The 20439-nt window shown below is 34.3% G+C and overlaps 1 protein-coding gene across 4 annotated transcripts in view; it reads left to right on the top strand.

Moving 5' to 3' along the window:
- The window catches only part of Zfhx4 (zinc finger homeobox 4), a 180422-nt gene that overhangs the window by 74213 nt on the left and 85770 nt on the right, over positions 1-20439 (top strand). The window lies entirely within an intron of this gene.

Here is a 20439-nt window from a genome sequence, read left to right on the forward strand (position 1 = left end):
TGCTTGCCATCGTTTCAATGAACTTAGGTCACAAGAAGATGTATCACAGTCAAATTCCTCCAAAATAAGTCATCAAAGAAAATTTTTTTGGTAAGAATTTATTTAGGAGCAATTCCCTCAGAGCTCAATGGTGCCATTATTTTTTCAAGGCCATCATGTAAAAACTTTGTCATGTCATTCTCATCTTTCATTTGCTTTATTTTGATGACAGTACAACAATCCAAGAGAAATTAGTAGTTCCTGTTTTTCATATAAATCATTTATTTCACATCATAGAATAATTTATTTAGCATCTGCCTTTGCCTTGCCTAGAGGTATTGAATAATTTTATTTCTTAAAATTAAATCATATTATTTTCAACTCATATTCAATTCATTTTTTCTTTACAAGGTTACATACCTGATTTTAGGAAGAATAAATGGAAGTGTTGATTGGGGTTGGTGTGTATGAGTAGTCATTGGCTCATATGTTGCAAAAGCAATGATGAAGTTCATGCAGTTGTTTCAATAAAATTTCCAACACTAGATGCCTTAAAATATATTTTTTTCCTTTTTAATTTTTTTTCCTGCCATAGTGGCATTCAAACTCAGGGCCTTTTGTATTCCAGGAAAACACTCTTACCACTGAGCTGTATACACTTCCAGCCATATTTTTTTCTAACTTGAATTCATTGTACTTTCACCAACGCCCTAACATCTGTTATGATGTTTTTCAAATAGCTAAATTGACAAACTGTAAAACGTTCTCCTCATAGTCATCACCACTGCTAACCTCATCAAGTTTTGCGTATGGTGGTACCTCAGTTCATAATCTTAATTTGTTTTAATATTTTGGAAAAGATAATCACATTTGGGTGTGTATGGGAAACCTTGCCATGGTCCTATTTGTCACTCATTGTAGAGTTTTAAAAATTGTACCAAATGCTCCTATTTGTGAACCAAAGTGCTTGCAAACAAAAGTGTTCATGAGCCCAAATACCACTATAGATAGTGTTTTGAGAAGTATGGGGAGTGTTTAAGTGAACACATTTAGTGAAACGGAAGAGATGCTGCCCCCACCCTCCCTTGAAACATTCTTCTTTTACTTTAAATCCACTTATGCCTTTATTCTTACCACTTTCTGAAGCACTTCTGGAAGTCCTTTTTTATGAGTGTCTTATTTTCACTGTCTTGTGTGTCTTAATGTCCAGAATATATTCAAAGTGTTTACCTTTCATGGTCATTCTGAGTTTGAAGAAGAGTTAGAAGTTGTACATTCCGGAGGTGGTGAGTGTGGGTGAGAACAAGCCATGTTTTGATCAGTGTGTCTTTCTGTTGTATGCCACTCTGCTGCAGCACTCAAAATTTTCCAGTATATCCTAAAGGTGCTCATGAAAGAAGACATCCAGATCTGCTTCTGGAAAGAGACAAGGACAATGGGAAAAGTGTGTTAGAAGCAGGGGGAAATATTTTAAGGGAATCATGATGATGTGTCTTTTACATAATGATTTTTTTTTTAATTTAAATGTATACTGGGTGTTTTAGGCACCCCTTGAAGGTTACTATGAATTTTTCTTTTTCCTTTGATTTCCAAGAAATTCAGAATTTAATTTACGGTTTAGCTATAGCATCCATATAGTTTCTTACAATATGCATATTTATGATCTCTTTTCTTTTTCATTCCACAAGTGTATTTTCTTGTATCCTTTGTGAAAAGAAGCAGAGTATAAATTGCTAAATTAAACAAAAAAGGTTATTATGTCTATTATGCACCCCCAAATTAATATCATATTTTCTTCTGCACTTACTTAATTGACCACAGCTTGGCTTATTTTTTCAATAATGGTGAAGGAATTTACCATGATATATCCATATTTAATCAATACACATTATGGCCAATTCTTAATTCAGGAACTTGAATAACTGACAACCAGGATTTTCCAGGCAGTAATTTATTCCTCCTGAAAACATTATTAAATGCCCCTCCACACAAGAGGCACCAGGCTGAGCAGCAGTGATACAACACAAACAATTACTCTTGTTCTCTTGGGCTTCCCAATCTTCTGTGGAAGGCAGGCAAGAAACAACTGCTCCTTATGGTAGGGATATGGAAGTGTGCTGTGGTCTGGTGGCAGTGGTTATGCTGCCACAGAACAGACTTAGGAAATATACAATGTGTGATGGTAGAAGTAACTGGGAATTTTGATAGTCTTTTGACACTGATAACACAACTTCTGAGACTGAATCTCTAATGAAGGCTTTGCCATGAAACACTTTGTATTCCCAGAAGGGGCCTTATTCCCAGTCCAGTGGGCAATAGTTGAAGCCTTACAAGAAGGGGAGAATGATGTTGTCAGAATTAAGGGCTCCTGTGCTTGCTCAAGGACATGTAATGTTTGCACCTAGACTGATCTCACTCATGACTTCCCATACCTCAAGCTCTCTGCTTTAGTGCTGGATGAAAAAGAAGTTATAGAGACGGAAGTGTTTTTGCTCATACAGATAATCAAGTGGAACTTGGCTTAGGACACAAGCCTTGCAGTTCTTTGGAAAGGCATTGTGCCTGTATTCCCTGGTCAGAACAAGGTTCCAGAAGTCCAGGAAAGAAAGGAGATTGAATGCAAGTGTCAAGGACAGAACACTAATGTGCATTCTGTAAATGGTGTGGTGAGGGGAGCGAGGTGGAACAGGAAAAACTCCCCAAGCCAGCTGCTAATGCTGAAGCAGTGACTGTCCTACTGGCCACAAAAGAAGTCATTTCATTTTGGCTCCTGACCTAAATACTTTCACGAAGTCGTTTTAGTGTAGTCAAGGGGCACAGTTTGTCTGCGATACATCATTCTTCTATTTAAAACAAATATATTGCAGTCTTATTATGTGCCAGGGACTGTCCTAAGTGCTGATGAGGAAAGCATGGAACACATGGAACTGTGATAGAAGAAACAGGCATGTAAATAACTAAGTTATAGCTGCAATATGATGATCGGAGAAACCAGTACGAAAAATGTTTTGTGGGAACATAGAGAACAGAAAAGTTTACTGAGCTTTGAGGGAAACTCAAGAGAGACCACACTGGTCTTAGTCTTGAAGGTCCAGGAAAAATAACTTGGGAGAGTAAAGAAGATGCTTCCAAATAAAGGAGCATCTGCAAAATACACAAACAGCATAAATGTTTTTCAAAAGACAAGTGAGATTTTTACTGTTTTAATTTCACGTATGAGGACAGGTGTATCCCTCTGATCCAAGATTAGCTCTCAAGGTGTTATTGGAGAGAATTTTATCATTTGAACAGTGTCCATGCTCGATTCACTCTGGTATGAGTTCTGTGTCACTTTTACAGGGTTCTTCCATTGAATAGCTGCTTTTCCAAATTTTTGGCATTGATACATAAATGGGAAATACGTTACTAGCAGGTTTGGAAGATAAATGCAGTCATGTTTTTAATGGTTATTGCTGATGTCTGACAAATATTTTCCATGAAAATGCAATAATTTAAAAACAATTTAAAGTAGTAGTGTGAGCATCTCTTAGGAGCATAGCAGTATACAATATAGCAAATATGGGGGGCTTTATTTGTGCCTTGTTTTTGAAATCCAATATTGTTCTGTTTTGTTCTTTTTTTTTGGGTACTGGGGATTGGACTCATAACCTCACGCTTGCTAGGCAGAGTTTATGCTGCAGAGCTAAAGCCCTGGCCCTTTTGTTCTGATTTATTGTTTTGTTTTATTCAATATTCTGCTTTGATTTGCTTTATTCTGTTTTGTGTTATTTGATTTTACTATGTCTGATGATATGGGCAACTGTTTTAAAGATAACAAGATATATTATGGTAGCCATTGTTGATTTCCTATTACCCTGTTTTGAAGTTCTGTACCACATTCACTGTTTCATTTTGATTGGCTTTATTCTTTTTTATTTTGTTTATTCTCTTTAAAGTTAAAAAAAAAAAAGAAAATACTGTAAGGTTACTATAGTAATTTAACGTAGCTGGTAAGGTAAATGGGCCATCACCTTTCACTGGTAAATTGGACTTTTCACCTGTAAATAGGCTATCAACTTTCACCTGTAAGCTGAACCAAGATTTCTATAGATCCCCAAATTTCACAGATTTTTACCCCCCCAAAATATATATATTCACAGCTCCAAACCTTTACACATTTCTCTCAAGGACCTGGACTCTATCTTCTGAGTGTATATGTCTGTAATTCTGCCTAATAAAACCTTTTTATGCCTAAAAAAGGTATTCATTTTAAAATTGAAGATGTTCAATTTTGCTAAGAAAGTATGAAACTCTCTAATCAAATCTTAAGCCATGAAAGTCCTTATGCTTTTTTATGAATTAGCTTTTGTGCCTCAATTCACTACAGATGTTATTCCTATGTTTTTTAAGCCAAATGACTATATTAAAGTGAAGTGTTAAAATAGGTTAGACATGATCTGTAAAGATTTAAAAAATCTGTTTCCCTGTTTGCTATTTTACTTAATCTATTCTTAGTTGCTCCTCATTTTGGTTACTACTTACCTAGGTGCTGTAGTTTATTAAGTGAAATTCCGCCCAGGTGGGGTGGGCTGAATCTTGCTTTCACTTTCTTGGCATCAATAGCATAGTGATCTGTATTGTCTTGCTAGTGAAGCCTTGGCGATGAACCATTAAATAAAATGGTCTGCCCCCAGGCTAGGGAGTTGGTTGTTTGCCAAACAGTAATCCAGTACAATTAACTATCCAAAATTTAAGCACTCCATTTTCTAAGACATGGGACTGTAGCCATCTGGAAAAGCAGAAATGGTGATTGATAATCTGGATAGGTTGTTGTTTGGAGAAATATTTGAATAGTTAAATGTATTATTACAACATTTAGACATTTCAACCTGTAGTCATCTTGAGTTCTAATTGATAGAATTGTGGGGGACCGACGGTGGCTGAAAAGATAAGTATGAAATATAAATGACCTTGACTTTGAGATTGTGGGGAGAGACTTCCGATCCCCTGGGGCGCGGCATCTCCCCCTGCAATCTGCGATCTTTCCGTGGTAGAACACGTGGAGTGGGGGCATACATGTAGCTTAGGTTAGGGGTGCTGCCTGAGGCACATTAGGGATGCACAGGCAGCCCATTGGTATTCATTTGGCGCCATAATTAAACTCCTAGGGGTGAGGGAGATAGGGGCTCCTTGGTTCTGGTTGAGGCTTTTCCAGCTACAGTATCTGGCCTGGGCCAAAGCTCTTTCACTAATTTCATTAATTTTATTCCTTTCCAAGATTAAAAATCACAACAATAAAAACAACAACAAAAATCCTTTTCAGTCCTTGCTAAAGGAAGGAATCCTTAATTTATTATCTGTACTTCAAATCCTTGGTGGAGTGAAGTCAAATCTAAATAAATAAAATAAATGCACTTCATGAGAGATTTTGAAAATATCAATTTACATTAAAATGATGTAAGTGCTAGCTTACTTTTGAAGAGATGTTGCTCTAAGCTTATGTTATTAAACTATATTTAATTACAAAAATCATAAATATGGTCATTTTGGCCCTTTAAAATATTATTTGGTAATTCGGCTAATCACCTAGTCCACTAAAAAGAATGTGAAAATCGTTTTCTAAATTGTGTATTGAATTCTTTTTTTTTAATTTTTTTTTTTTTTTTTTTTTTTTTTTTTTTGTCTTTCATCAGGTAAGAAAGAGTTGCCTTTTAATGGTAGCTTTTTAAAATATTTTCCTCTTTAAATGACTAAAGATGCAGCACAAATAATAGTTTTATGGGGCTGGGGATTTAGCTCAGCAGCATAAGCACCTGCCTTGTGAGCAGGCGGTTGTGAGTTTGATCCTTGGTACCGATAAAAAATAGAAAAGAAAAAAAATGTAAAATGAAATAATAGTTTTACATAATTAGAGGTCAATATTGTAGCATCTCAGTAAAAGGATATGGCGCTTTTTTTTTTTTTGTTACTTATCTCTTGTTGCTGAGACAAAATAATTGATATCCAAAATTAAGGAAGGAAAGGTTTATTTAGATTACCATTTTTGGAGGTTTCCATCCATACTTAGCTGGTTTCAAGACTAAGGGGCAACCATTATGGCAGCCACAAGCTACAAGAGTGAATTGGGCAGAGAGGGAAAACCTACCTCCTTCTCTACCTTATATTGTATGCTGACTATCTGCCCATGGGTTTGTACAGCATTCATACCATCAATGCCAATGCTAGACAATGAGCCAATCACAAACACTAGACTCTGCTACCTCCATTACTGCATGAAGCTTTGGGGGGACATTTAAACAAACCACAACATACATGAATTGGGGCTTTTGAGTGGATATGAATGTATTTATTCATTTCTTTATTAATACTCCTTTATGATTTGGAATCTACTGTGAGGATAGGTTTAGCACTAACGTGCAGAGCTGAATGAACAAATACTTATTTGGTGTCATGGAACTTATAATTTGAGAATGGATGTAAACACTTAAAATTACTTACCTGGTTAAAATAATGACATGTATTATGAAAAAAATGTTCATGGGACTGTAAGTTGTATAGCACAGACTTTATTCCCCTAATAAGAGGAGCTAACAAAGACTTTCTTGAATTAAAAAAAAAAAAAAAAAAAGAACAGAGAGTTTACTTTTTTTTTTTTTTTGTGGTAGTGGGGATTGAACTCACAACTTTGTGCTTGTCAGGCAGGAGCTTATGTCGCTGAGCTAAATCCCAAGCCATCACAGGGAGTTTAGCATCAGTCATTCTCTCAATAAGTTTTAATAGGGTAAGTATTGATTCAGAGCATTGTGGAAATTTGTAGAGGTGTTGTTTATTTCAGTATTGTCAAGGAGGCATATAATAAAACCTTGGATCTAAGAGATCAAGTAAACATATTTTAATAGTTGGGCTGAAACATTATTTGATTCTCTGATCCTAGAATATTTCACAGATCAGACCTCTTGATTTTTAAAACAAATGAGATTCAGAAGCCAGTGTATTCATTTTGATTGCATTCTAGTCTGATATTCAGGGCAATCTTATTGGTTCCGTAGACAGAAAAATGTAGAAGGGTTCATGTTGCAATAGATCATTTGGGAATATCTGCTCTGGCTTGTCTGTTTGGCTGTTTACTACTAGTATCATTGGGTTACATACTCTAAAAATTAAAGGGTCATTTGGAAAAAAAATTATACAAATAAAATCAAGATTTTTAGAATGCTTTCTTGGAGTGGGTCTCTTCCTCTGGAGAGCAGCCAGTAGTTCAATAAAAACACATTGAGATGTTTTACAAGAGAATATTTTGTTTTAATAGATGCCATCATGAATGAGTAAGACACCATCTCCACTTTTGCTACAAAGAAAGGATGACTAATTTCTGGTCTAGAACACACAATTATATTCTTAGGATTTATAGATATAGCCTCTTGGAGACTATAGGAAGTATGCAGTCAAGAGAAAAGAATAGCTTTTATTTAGAATAATTATTTCTCTGTTAGACATAAAACTGCTAACAACATAACAAGTACTGTAAAATGCATTTGAAAGTACTAGGAATACATAAAATAACAAAATCTAGAAAGCCGGATTTGCAAAAATAGTCTCCTCCTCCTCCTCCTCCTCCTCTTCTTCTTCTTCTTCTCCATTCTTCTGCCATTTCTCTCCCTCAGGGACCAACTCTAAACTATGTTTTGGGTTTCTGGAACCTAAGACTCTAACACTATGGGTGGTGCATGAAACAGCACATTATAGTTAGAATGTTAACAGTTGCATAAAAAGGTCTAGAAAGTGATTCTTGTTACATAAGATAAGTTGTAAGTAGGCATGGTTTTAGGGAAAGCATGAATATTGTAGATGACTGTTATCCCTTAGCAAAAAAAAAAAAAAAAAAAAAAAAAAAAAACCAGGCAGAATTTTCTACAGTTCTAAAGTATATTAACTTATGAAGACCTATTTGAATAGCATAAACCCTATCTCCAATTACAACAGTTATTAATAATTATACATGTTATAGGCTTTCTGATTTAGAAGTGACTATAAGGTTAATCCTCTATTTAAAGATACTCTTTGCATAGGATCATGTTAATTTTTATATGGTTGAGCAGCTAAATATTATATCAGTATGTTCATAATGTTATCATTTATTTCTCTTGTTACATGACTTGGTGTAATATCAACAAAGTGGATGGGACATTGATTGGAGCATTGAGAATGCAACAGAGACTTTCCTTGCATTGGTCAGATCCTATATGTAAAGAGTATAAGATCATGTATTTTATAAAGGATTTTTAGGTAAATGTTAACAGGACAAAGTTTATTTAAAACTTTCAATAGTTTGTTAAAGGAAGTTGTCAGTAGAATTGAGATTAGTTGTTTTTATTTTCTTTGAAAGAAAACTAAGGAATTTTTACATTTTTCTAGAGATTGAGAGATGTGTTGGTGTTTGTGTTTATGCTAGTCAGTCTTTTCATTCCTTATCTCTATTGGGTTTGCAGTAAATGTTTATTTTCATTAATGTTTATTTGACATTATCTGGATAATTGGTGCATGTTTATGCGAAAGTGATGAAACTCCTGGCCTTGTGTATTTTTAAAAGCAATGGTCTTGGCAAGTTTAAGCAAATCAATTATTCAATCAGAGGTTTGGGTATAAAAGAGATGTCACTTTGAGGTTTATTTTGTTCCCACTCATGTTCAAATGTGGAAACAGGCATCATCCAAATAAGGCCAATATTCTCAATGTCCATTCTGACCACTCTGATTTGGTTACTCAGAGGCTGGATTTCTGCAGCTTTCTCCCATTTCTGACCAACTTTTAGTTTGATCTTGTCATTCTTTTTATCTAAAGTTAGTATCATGTAACATTTGGAGCTGTATTATTAAAGCAAAAGTCTTTTCTTCCAGTCTGTAAGGTAAGCAGCGCCTGCCTATTGTTCCAGCTTTCTAGGATTATTCACAATAGGTTCCAGACCTAGGTTAATTAACAACTCTGTTAACACCTCCTTGAGCGCACTAGGTTCAAATACAGCCTGCTGAGACATTATTTCTTAAAAGGTGAGGACTAATGACCCAACTTTCAGGCGCCATCTCTGAGACCAGTTTTTAATCTTGTAAAAAATTTAAGCTAAGGAAGCTCAACAGAGAAAGTCATGAGCTGTCATAAAATACTATTCCGGATATAGTTTGTTGGAATTGCCTGAGCACTTGGTAACCTAAAATACAAGTTAATAGTAATTCCACCTCATTTAGTTCTATTTAAGGTATTTGAGAGTTATGCTTAATAGACCATAAAAATTATACCTTAAGATACTACTTAAATGCAGTAATAAGTCCTGTGCAAAGTTCTACCAGAAAGTCAATTAAAAAATTACTATGTTAACTGAAACCTACATATTTTTCTGTATGAAAACTTTGGATTATATAAAATTTTAAAATTTATTAAAATTCTTAAATTTCATTAATTATAAAGGCTATACTTTAATTGATGATTTTTTTTTGTAATGTGGATGGTCAATATTTAAATGTACTTTTACTCACATTAATTAACCTGTCATGTGTAGGTTACTGTGTCTTAAACAACAAACAGTCTTAGATTATAATTCTATGAGAAATCACCTCTAAATGACATGAGACCAAAATTAGTTAGTAATTTGAAATATAATATGATGTTACTGTTCTGTATTATAATTTAATCTTCAGAAATTAGACTGTCACAAAAAGAGAGGCAGAACAGGTTATTTTGTAACTATTGCCAGGCAGAGTATTGTTAGGTAGTCATTATAACTCTTAATAAAAAGATGAGAAAACTGAGACAGTGATTAAAGATTTTACTTGCTATTAATTAAAGAAGCAGCATCTAAACCTTAATCCAGCCCACTACAAAAATTTATGCTTTCATCTAGTTCACAGTAGTTGTGTAGAATGATGATACAGCAAAGCTAAGCAAAATCAGGAAACTACTTCTAATACATCTAATATCTTCCAGTAATGATGTAAGCAACGACTAGAATTTGAGTATTGTTAAAATTATTATACATAAGTGGGAAATAACTTTGGAAATGATTTTAATTATGTAATGATAGTATCACTAAATTTCCTAAAAATCTTGAGCAAGTGTTAAAGAGAAGAGGTTGAAAATAGATCATTTAGCTCAACAGATGTCAAAAGTTTTATTCAGGTAATTGGGCTTTTTGTTAAGACATAGCATTTAATGTCTTAATGCTTGGTTCTAGCAAACATTGTAGTGTTTCTTTTCTTTAGTTTTAATGTGATTTGCCGGTGGATGGTTGCTAAGAATTTAAATCAGGTTAACTCATTTGTGTGGCCATCATATAAATTAACAATTATTCAAAAGTTACAGCAACCTCAGTATTTAAATTAATCTCCTCCATGACACCCAGATATGGCCTTCATTATCACCTCACATGTAATTTGAATATATAAGTCGTTTTTAGGAAAAGTCTAATTATTGCCTGAAAAGTAAAAACACTACTATGTTAATGGCCAAGGACTGTTGATAGTTTTGAACACTTATATTATTGGTTATCAATAATGAACATTTCATGAAATCAGTAGACATTGCAAGCATCTGTAGATTTAATGTAATAATACATGTATTAATTATTTTCCTCTTTCCATTTCTATATGGAATGGAATCTAGCTAATCAAATTACACAGAAGTATTTTGAAAACAAATTTATGTAAATAGTTATCAATTAAAATGTTCATAATTCTTTAAAAGTATTTTCAGATACAAAAGGTGTTTTTAATACTTTTCAATTACTATTATAAAGAATAATTTATTGTCTTAATCTTTTCTATTCTTTAGAGTCTACATGTTTTTTGTCTAACAAATGATTGGCAAATGTCAAGTGTTTGATATAGTTTATTTCCCTTAATTCTTATATATTCCCAATTAAACCTCAGGAGAAACAACCAGTTAAAAGAGCTATGATTTTCTTACTTTTTCTTTTATTCTCTCATAAAAAGATGTGTGCGTGTGTGTGTGTTTGCATGTCTAAGAACTGATGACATGAATATACTTATCAGAATGTCCCAAGCTTGCAGCCCATCCTTATTACAAGTTAATTGACAATGGTTATCTCAATTTCAAAGTTTCAGTTTTCTCACCGATAAAATAGGCATTAAATAAAATAATGTAGAAGTTCCTTAAACTGTTTTACGTTTCTACAGTGAAAACTGTTTTACATTTCTACAGTTCTATACCTTCCACTGTCCTGCATCTTCTTGTTGAACATTACGTTAAATTTCCAAGTTGCGTGAATTAAAATGAATGCAATCATTATTTACTACAAATATATACTAATAAAAAATTAAAAAATAACAAGTTATTTTGATAAATTATTAGGTGGTGAATGAGCAAACATAAATAGAACTTCAGGTGCGTTGCAACTTTTTTGGTAGTATCAGTCAAGAGAGCCTTTTCTGCAGCGATGGCATTTGTCTTATCCTTAAATAATAGGTAGCCTATGGATGTGTATACACTGGGAGTTTTGGAATGGGAGAAAGGACATTATGAACAAAGACATAAGTGAGTCACTTATAAGTATGGATTTGATTTTTCTGGAACAGAGAGGACGAACAATGAAATGATCAGGAAAAAATGTAAAATGAAACTTGTAAGTAATTTAAGAAATATTCCCATGAACATTGGGGTGCCATTCAGGGTTTTGATCACAGGATTGACATATGATTTAGGAATATTATCACTGGTAATAAATAGTAATAATGCAAGATAGGATGCTAAGTGCTCACCTATAGATTACAGTCCAGCAGGCCACTTAAGGAATGGTGAAAGTAATCCCACGGAGAAATAAGCTGTTTTGGTAGAGAAAATTGGAACAGAGAGAAACATAAAGATGAAGGGAAGGGAGCATTAGGATAAGAAAATACTTAGCACGGTTAGATTCCTGAAGCAGGGGAGACAAAAGAGTGACATCATTTACAGTGACATCAACATATCTGTTTTGTATCATCATCAGAAATGAGGACACAGAGGAGAAACAGACAAAATTGAAAGGATTGATGATGAACTCAGGAATATAGTTGGAGGCTTTGGACAAAGACGAATGTTTCAGGAGATATATGTGGGGTTGGTTGTTGGACATGTAGTACAGGTTTTAGAGAAAAGATGGTTGTTAGGAATCTTAATTTGTGAGTGATCTACGTCCAGAAGATAAAGTAAGTGAAAAGTTAAATGATATAAGGAGACTTGATTTCAAATAACAGCTTGCACAAGTGCTTATATACCAAGATAATAAAAAGACAAAATAGAAGCAATCAGAAACAAAAGAAATTAGCAGGCTTTTTGCTGTAAGGCTGAATGTAGAAGGAAATTCAAGAAAGTAGGTCAATAATGTCTAATATTGTAGAAAAACTTGGGGAAATCAGTAATATGAGTGATCTCTCCAAAAATTCTCATTAATGTACAGGAAACAGTTTTGTTCATGTTTGTGTTACCATTTCAGTATGCTTTGTGTAATTTTCTCTATTACTTCAGAAACTGATGTTTTCTTTTGGAAAAATTTCATCTCCTTATGAGGTCAAGTGTCACTTGGTTTCATTCTCTTTGCAAATTATTATGTGCATGAATGTTTACTGACTATTACATACTGCAGTTATTTTAAAAATTAGTATTTAAATATTTAAAAACACGTAATAGTTTAGATATATACTTTTTTTCTGACATCTTGTTAGGAATTCTATGACATTTTATTTTGGGCAGTGGTTATTGTGAAGTTACTTCTTAGCAAACTCTTTGCAGATTGAAACTGTAGTCACAGGGCTGAGTGTGGCTCAGAGGTAGAGAGCTTGCCTAGCACGCCCAAGGCCCTGTGTTCAGTGCCCAGCACTGCAAAATTAAGAGTCAGAAACCTGTGGGTTAGCAATTGCCATACGCTGCTACTGCCTTAGCTCTGTGAATTGGTGCTAGAGCGCTCAAAACTGAATCTGCAGAGGCAATATAAAGACTCTGACTGTTTATTATCATGCTTCCAGGCAAATGGGAATTTTGAGCTTGGCACAACTCTTTTTATAGCTTTGCTGGACCTGAGTCACAAGGATCCTATTAAAAAATATTGTTGTTAGAAAAAAAAAATATTTCTATGAGTAATAACAAGCTCTATCTAGACATCCCACAGGCATCTCAAATTCAGTGTGTCTAAAACAGAGCGTACTCTTTCCCCAGCTTGTTTTCATAATTGCTTCTCCATTTCTGTCAATAACACCATCCTGCATGCACTTGCTTGAGCTACGAACCAGACAGTTATTTTTAATCTTTTTTCTATTACCTTGTATCCTACCCAACCCATCAGTCACAAAGCTCCATAAAATATTGTATCCTGATTAACTCTACAATTTCTTGGGCTTTCTACTCTCTTAGTTGACAATAGTTGTACCTGATTTTCTTAATCATACTTATAGAGCATGTTGTAGCATATTGGAAATCATGGTAAAATAATCTAATAGGAAGAAAAAAAACAGTAAATAGTAAAGAATTAGTCCATGGCTTCATGAAATTTTCAGAGTAGTGGGAAGATAAACACCTATTAATTATGTTTATATTTAATTATTAATAAAGTAAATGTTTCAAAACAATTAAAGAGTACAATGGAAAAGCAGGACAGATTTGTTAATTAAAAAAACAAAACAAAACAAAACTCTACCTGGATATGGTGGCGCATACCAGCATTTGGCAGTCAGGATGCTGAGGCAAGAGGATCAAGGCCAGCTCGGACCATGTGAGTTCAAGGTCAGCCTGACTTGCAAAGTGGAAACCTGTCTCAAATAACCAAAAATAAGTAAATAAAATGAACTTGAAGACTTCAGCTTTGAGGAAAAAAAAATTTAAGGCAGGCAGAGAGAAGAAAAATACTTAAGGTTAAGGAAATTCTGGACGCTATACCTTGGAATGCACTTTTCACTTGGGAGATCTGGTGCCAGGCTGGTGGGAGTAAAGTGAGGAAATGAAGGAGATTTGGGAACTGAAATTAGGATGGGATTGAAGCCATTCTCCTCTCTCTATGTAGGATTCTTGTACATGAAGATCATACACTTCACCTTCAGAATAGAAATATTTTCTAAGTTAGGAGGATTAGGTCTTAAATTGGGAATTTTCTGGAAAATCTTGGCTAACATCGTCTCTTTAGTTAGAGTCATTTTTAAGATTTAGGTTTTGTCATAAGAGCTATGGAAGAATATAGATCAGGAACATGAATTTATCAGAGAATGTACTTGAATAGTATCTTCCTCCACACCTGTCTTCTCTGTCTACTTTTTCCTCATACATTTTTCTTAACAGCTATCACTACTTCATGAAATTACTACTTGAAGTTATTTGTGTGTTTGTTTCTTAACTTTAGGCTCAATGAGGGCAAGGAGCTTGTTTTTGGTTTTTTTTTTTCATTCGTGCAATTTTAGTTTCTAGAACAGTACACAGTATATTGTATATCACAGTATATCAGATGGCCATAAATTGTTAAATTTTTTCAGCTTTTTAAAATTTTTTGTAAAAATTTATTTTATTGGTATACTTTTGACACACATAATGATCACATTTATCACAGGGAAGTTGTACCAGTATACTATATCTTAACATTTTCTTTCTTTCCCTTTAATCCTTCTTTCCCTCTCCCTTTTTAAAACTTCCTTTGTTTCTATTGTTTCCTTTTCATTCTTTTTTAAGTTTAATTTCCCTCCTTTCCTTCCCCTGTTCTCCTCTCTCGCTCATCTTCCCATTCGAACATTTAAGCTAATGGCTAGAGGTAGTGACAAAATCTAGAGAAGCTCCATAATTAGAAGGTATATTTAGGATGGAGTAATAATTTAGATATTTGCAGAAATTAAAAAGGAGCATCAAAATGACTTCTAGATTTCTGCAGTGAGCCACTAAGTGATTTTGAGGTATCACTAATTTAAAAGCTTGAGGAAGAAATATGATATAATGGTTGAAAATGCAGATATTCAGCCAGGCTCTGTCACTTACTTATGCTGTGACCTAGGGCAAGTCGCCTAGTACTACATACCTTGGTTCCTTACCTCTAAACTGGAGAGTAAGATTAGTGTCTGTGTGAAAGTCTATACTGTGGAGATTTAATAAAAGCATGTGAATGCGTGTGAAGCATTTAAGACAGTACCTAGTACATAAAAATAAACTCAATACAATTTAGTTACTGTGAAGAAGAATGTGCAATGAATAAGAAGAGAAGAGAATCAGTTTAGGATTGTAGTTGTTGAGTTTTGGCTGCAATAAGACATCCAGGAATGTATGTCAGAAGGTGTTTGTAGCAAATTAATTCAGATCTCAGAAGAGAGACCTAAATTAAAGAAAGAAATCCAGGAGTCATCTGCGTACAAGTAATTGAATTCATGAAGGACACTTAGTGCTAAACTCTGGAGGACACATAGGCATAATTAATAGTGGGCACAGAAGACCTAGAAGGGGGATCAGGAGAGTTATGGCGAAAGTCAGGGACCAAAAGGGGAACAGTGGCGAATTGTACGAATATTTCTCTTGACTTCAAGAGAAGTCAAGCCATACTTCCAAAAGTGATTTGCAATGTAGCAGCACATGATCATAGAGGTCATTTTGAACTTTGATGGCTAATTTTAGCTTACTCTCACTTAACAGATTTCAGGGATTCCCCAAATTGTTCAGCTTGCATATTCAATTTACTTCACAGCCACATTCTTTGCCTTTTCTCTTATGCATGCATCTGTCATACTTTCTCTTTCTTTGGATGCTACACATGCTGCTCTGTCTGCCTTGGCTGTCCTAATACCTGTATCCCCAAGGCTAATGCTGAGAGGACTGTCAGACCAACTGATATTGTACATCCATCAGAAAGATGGGTGGATTGCTTCTTTGAGGAAATGGTAACCAGGATACTTATCCTCTACTGCATGGTACCTTAAATTTCTCTCCAGGGAAAACCTTACCACACTAGGTTACATTTGCTCACTTTGTATCCTGACTTTGTCTCATAGGGCACGAGCATCCTTCATGAGTGCTGTGTACTGTTGGAATCTTTAGTGCCCTATCCACTGCTTGCTTTTATGTGCGCTAAATGTTCGTTGAGGGATGATGAAAACGTGGGTCACACTAACTCCTCAAACTCCATATAGCCATTTCAAATTCACTTCCACACTCTCAAATAGTTTTATGTAAGGCAGAGCTAAATTCAAACATATTATATTCAGCTTACAATGAGATATATTCATAATAAATTCAGATAGAGAGTAGGCATCCTTAGGGCTGCTGGATGATTGAAAATCTCAAAAAATCAATACTTACATCTTTAATATCTTTTTGGTATAATTATAATTACTAAGTTCTGAATTTGATTCACCTATCATCTGTATATTTAAGTAGATTAAATTTTTATGTATTTATTCTAGCACTTTGACACGTGCTTTGGAGGTAAAAATAAAAATAGTCCTCATGTCCATAGTATTTTGGTGAGGAGTGATACAAAAGACACAGGTAAAATAATGTACCTATAGAAGAAGCATAGAACCTTCCAATTCTCTGTTAAATCTAGAAAAGTAGATATTAATTTAATATTTGACTTTGAAAATGATTTGTGTCATTTTAGAAATGATTACTTCATTACTTTGTAGAAAACTTAGACTTTCTTTAAAGAATTGGATATTGCATTTGATTTTCTAATTTATTTTATCTTTGCTTTTAAATTTATGTTTTTTTTATTATGGGTTAGAAGTAGCATTTTGAACTTTTAGTGAGGGCCAGAAGAAAATTATATCCTCCTCAGGGGCATTTTTCAGGTTTAAAAGAAGAATAATATGATGGCAAAAAATTATGTTTTCATCTGCGAGACATGATAATACCAGCTATTCAGCAAGAGTAAGAATTTTCTCCTCCTCTCCAAAGCAACCCATCTGGGGTTAAGCTAAAAACACTGAGTATTTTGGTTTTCTCTAGATTAGACTGTCTATAAAATTCTGTAATTGAAAGTTGATCATCTGAAAATCAACAGATAATTATATAGTGTTTTTCATTGTAATGATTAGTATTAGTTGTCGCATTTACAGCCTTTTTTCTAAAATGGCATATGTTTGATAGTAATATATCTGTGATTTTGCCTATGACAAGTAACTATGAGATTACTGAAAAGAATATTTTGTAGTAGTATAGTTTGTCCATTAGAAAGAAATGTGTGGCTCTGCTAACCGGATTTCCCTGGTTTGTAATTTTTGCCTAACCATTTCATTCATATTTAAAAGTAATCATTACTAAATTTAAAGACTGCTTGTAGCCATTTTTAGTGAACAGAAGTACATCTGTCTTATTAGAGGTTTACCTATTTTAAATGTTTCCTGCTTTTTGAAACAGTGATTTAGTTTTATTCTTCTGAGTTGTAACCAAATTGTTGAAGTGTTGCTAGTTTTCTGTGAACTGGAAGAATGAGAAAAGATTTAAGAACCAAAGGGAAATAAAGAAAATATAAACTTTTAAGGAAATACTTCAAAGTGAAAAAAAATTTCAGAATAGAGTATACTTTCTTATAAAAATTAGAATTTAAACTCATGCTTTTCTAAAAATCAAATATGATTTTCCTGATTTTACATATGTAAATAAAAATAATATTCATTGAAAACTGTGGAATAATTTCATAATTTGATTTTTTTTTACAAGAAACAGTCAGGTTTCTATATCTGCATGTTGTACCAACTCAGATCAAAGCCATTTTTAAAAATTATCTCACACAGAGGGTGTATAGACTATTTTCACTCTTTCCTAAATAATACAGTATCACAACTCTTTGCGTAGCACTGTCACTGTGTTAAGTAGTCTAGAGATTGTTTAAGTGTTTGAGAGAATGTGTGTAGGATATATACAAATACCAGGCCACTTTGTATAAGAGACTTAAGCATCCATAGATTTTGGTAATTGAGGGGAATACTAGAACCAATGCCCCAGGTATACTAAAGGATGGATATTAGCACTTTTAAAAGATTTTCTGTGGTTCACTAATTTGACCCAAGTAGCAATGCCCATTTTTTAGAATTAGATGAAACATGTTAACAAATTACCAAAAACTTACTCTCTTACACCTTTCATTTTTAGTCTGCAAAAAGATTATGAGTGATAATGGCAGCCAATTTTATATAGAAACAATAAGAACATTTGCCCAACCTAAAAGATGTCAGTCAAATTGGATGTTTCCTGCTAGATTTATGTCTCATTAGGTAAAGTAAATAATTTTAACTTGATTAGCATTTAATAAAAGAAAAGAATATAGGCTGTGAGAATATGAATAGGTGTGTTGAGTAGATAATGATGTGAAAAATGTGAAGATAGTTACATTTAAGTGCAAGAATGCAGCTACTTGATAATTTACTAGAAAAATTTTCTTGTTACTAGTGTACCGTAAACCACTAATGAGAAACCTTTCTTTTAAAGATTTAAGATTGTGTAAATGCTTTGTACCTAGAGCTGATGAAAGTAATTGGTAAACTGCTTAATCAAGTCCCACTTGGAAGTGAATGGGAACCGGAGGATAGAAAATGTAGGCTGGGTAAGTAACCCAACAAGTCAGTGGAGTTCTCTTTATAGAAAGAAACAAAGATAGCAGTAATTAATGACCCTGACTCTGTGCCAAAAAAGCTTTCTTCTGACAACTCCAACTTAATTAAAACTTAAGACATTTCAATGGCTTCAGAAAGCCCCTGATGGGGTGAACTCTTGCAGACTCGTGAGAAAATTTTGTAAATTAAAGGAAAAGATGTGTGTTACCACTAGTGCCATGACTCTAATCCCTGACAGTCAAAGAATCTATTTAGCCCAAGCCTTTTCTTTTAACCAGCTCACACCTGCAGGTTTCCTGGCACTTCCTCTGCACCAGAGAAGGCAGTTTTTGTATTTTTACGGAAGATCAGATAATAGGAGCCTTGCTGTTCCTTTTGTTTTTGTGCATTGTTCATTAGCCTGTGAGTGTTACAGGCACACTTGATATGCTTGGCTTGCTCTGGAGTAGAGCATCGCCTGAAAGCTTTCGGCGGTACAACACAGGGTGAAGATGGGTTGGCGGAAAAAGTAAGGTTTTGTGTGTGTGTGTGTGTGTGTGTGTGTGTGTGTGTTTCTAAATGAGAAAGTGGCTCAAATTAAAACTCACAGTTGATGGGGCAGCTTGAATGGCTGTGGCCTGCCGTTCTTAACACAGAGGAGTGCAAGAAACAAGGTTCTGTGCGAGAGTGCAGATTTGAGACACAAGGAAATGTGTTATTAAGTAGGCCTCATTCCTTTTATTCATATCATTTTTAATTCCTTTGAATCAACATGCAGAAGGATTCCCAATAGGTGTGGAAAGGAGGGATACTGCTTAGTTTTAATAAATATATCCAAGACTCAAATCTTAGAAATGACATGGGAGAATACCAATTGGGATGAATGTTATACAATTTACATGAGAAAAAAAGTTTAGGTTCTCCTCCCTTTCCTCTGGAAAGCGTTTTGGAGTGCTGTAATAGCAAATACTACCCCCAGTCTCCCACAACAGACTGTCTCCCAGACACACTCTGTCCTGTGACTTCAGACAAACCTAGTTGCTGAGACTAGAAAGGGCCCGTCCAGGACCTTCGCTTCCTTTTTGGACCCAACTTGAGGGGCAAAGAAATGTTCCTGATTAGATCCAGCCTTGGGTATCTTTTTTCAGTGTCCTCACTAAGGAAGGAAAAGCTTGTCTTCAGGTATTCAACCATCTCGTCTTTTAAATCCTTTGCGTCTTTGTTTGCTGAGGTTAATTATGTAGAATCTTCTTGTTTGCAGGTGACCAGTCATGATTTATTAGAGCTATGCTGAGCCTCTTTTTCTGGGAATGAGAGAGATCAAAAATGTTGGAGATGATGCTTTAAAACAGAGTATCACTTCACTTGATTAAAATAAAATACTACAACTTCTGTCCATGAGCATTAACCAAATATAATGTATGGGCCCTGTCTTTTGGTGTTTGGAAAAGTTCAACAGCTAGTTATTCTTTCCTTAGTAACCATTTTCAGATGCTAAAAGCAAAGGAGACGGGGGAGGGAAGGTAGAAATCAACATGTTTGATCCTTTATATACTTTTTTATTTGTTTGCATATCAGTATACTAACCCTTATCCGACTAATCTAAGAGCAAATAAATACCACCTGCACCCATTTGTATATTTTTAAAAGAAGCACCTGAAAATATTTTAATGAATTACTAAAACTCATGCAGCTTATAGTGAATTACAGTTATTAATATTTTTTCTCTTTGTTTCTATTTTTATTTGGAGAGTTTGCTTGTTTGAATGGAATTGAACCACCCCAATTAAAGTGGGGGAAAAGTTTTTTTAAAAAATAAACTACTGTAACAGAATATGTTTGGAAGTTGTAAAAGTTTTTCCATTGAAAAAATCAGAATTTAAGAGGATCCTGTTACATGCTGTGGGCAGAAATCAGAGTCAGCAAAGCTTGCGAAAACAGA

The sequence above is a fragment of the Cavia porcellus genome, unplaced genomic scaffold (assembly GCF_034190915.1).
Source record: "Cavia porcellus strain 051 isolate PalLab524CR breed Dunkin Hartley unplaced genomic scaffold, mCavPor4.1 scaffold_10, whole genome shotgun sequence".
Lineage (NCBI taxonomy): Eukaryota > Metazoa > Chordata > Mammalia > Rodentia > Caviidae > Cavia > Cavia porcellus.